We start from the raw sequence: 1,010 nt of genomic DNA, 5'->3' as shown, positions 1-1,010 counted from the left end.
GCATCCCCCGGCCCCGCAACCTCCGGCCCCGCATCCTCCGGCCCCGCATCCTCCCCGCTCCGGTACCGGGCGGGACTGCCGGGAATTCCAGGGGCACCCTCGCCATCGCCTGGGAGTTCAGCCGGGCTTGTAAAAAAGAAGGGAGAGGGACTTCATCGCGGCCAGATGGTGCCAGGAGAAGCGGGACAGTTTTAAACTAAAAGAATGGGGATTTAGATGGGATATTGGGAAGGAATTCCTGGCTGGGAGGATGGGGAAGCCCTGGCACAGGGTGTCCAGAGAAGCTGTGGCTGTCCCTGGATCCCTGGCAGTGTCCAAGGCCAGGCTGGATGGGGCTGGGAGCAGCCTGGGATGGTGGAAGGTGTCCCTGCCCATGGCACAGGTGGGATGGGATGAGCTTTGAGGTTCCTTCCAACCCAAACCATTCCATGATTCCATAATTCCAAATCAGTCCAGCAAAGACCTTACAGCAGCCAAACTCTTGCTATTCCCTGGATGATTTTATACTGTTGAGGGGACTGGAGGGACTGAAATTCCCTTTCCCAAGGCAGGAATGACAGCAGTGGGATCATACGGAGCTTGGGCTGTTGTGCTAGCCTGCTTGTCCAGGCTGGAAAAACCAAGCAAGGGAAGGGAATCCAGCTCTTTTTAGTTTACATGAAAATTCCAGTTTTCTGTAAACCCAGGAAAATATGACAACTCCAAACATCATCCCAATATTTACATGTTCCCTGGAAGTCCGATGAAACTTAAATCCCAACATTCTCTGACAGCAGAACTGGCCTGAGTTCATCCACAAATTTTTGTCCCTTTTAAATCTTGTAAGAGCAGAAGACACAATTTCTTCTTCTACCAATCCAATCCTCCAGTCTGGGCACTCACATCCAAGGAATTTTTCTGTTTGGGTTTCTCCTTGTTGTTTTCTTGTATCCCAGGGCTGTTTGATTATTTTCCCATAAACCGCGGGAACTCTGCCCCATGGATAATTTCTGGGATATATTTATAGATGG

This window comes from Parus major, chromosome 4A, assembly GCF_001522545.3.
Source record: "Parus major isolate Abel chromosome 4A, Parus_major1.1, whole genome shotgun sequence".
NCBI classification, from domain to species: Eukaryota; Metazoa; Chordata; class Aves; order Passeriformes; family Paridae; genus Parus; species Parus major.
The sequence above is the reverse complement of the archived record's forward strand: the minus strand, read 5'-3'. Positions refer to the sequence as shown.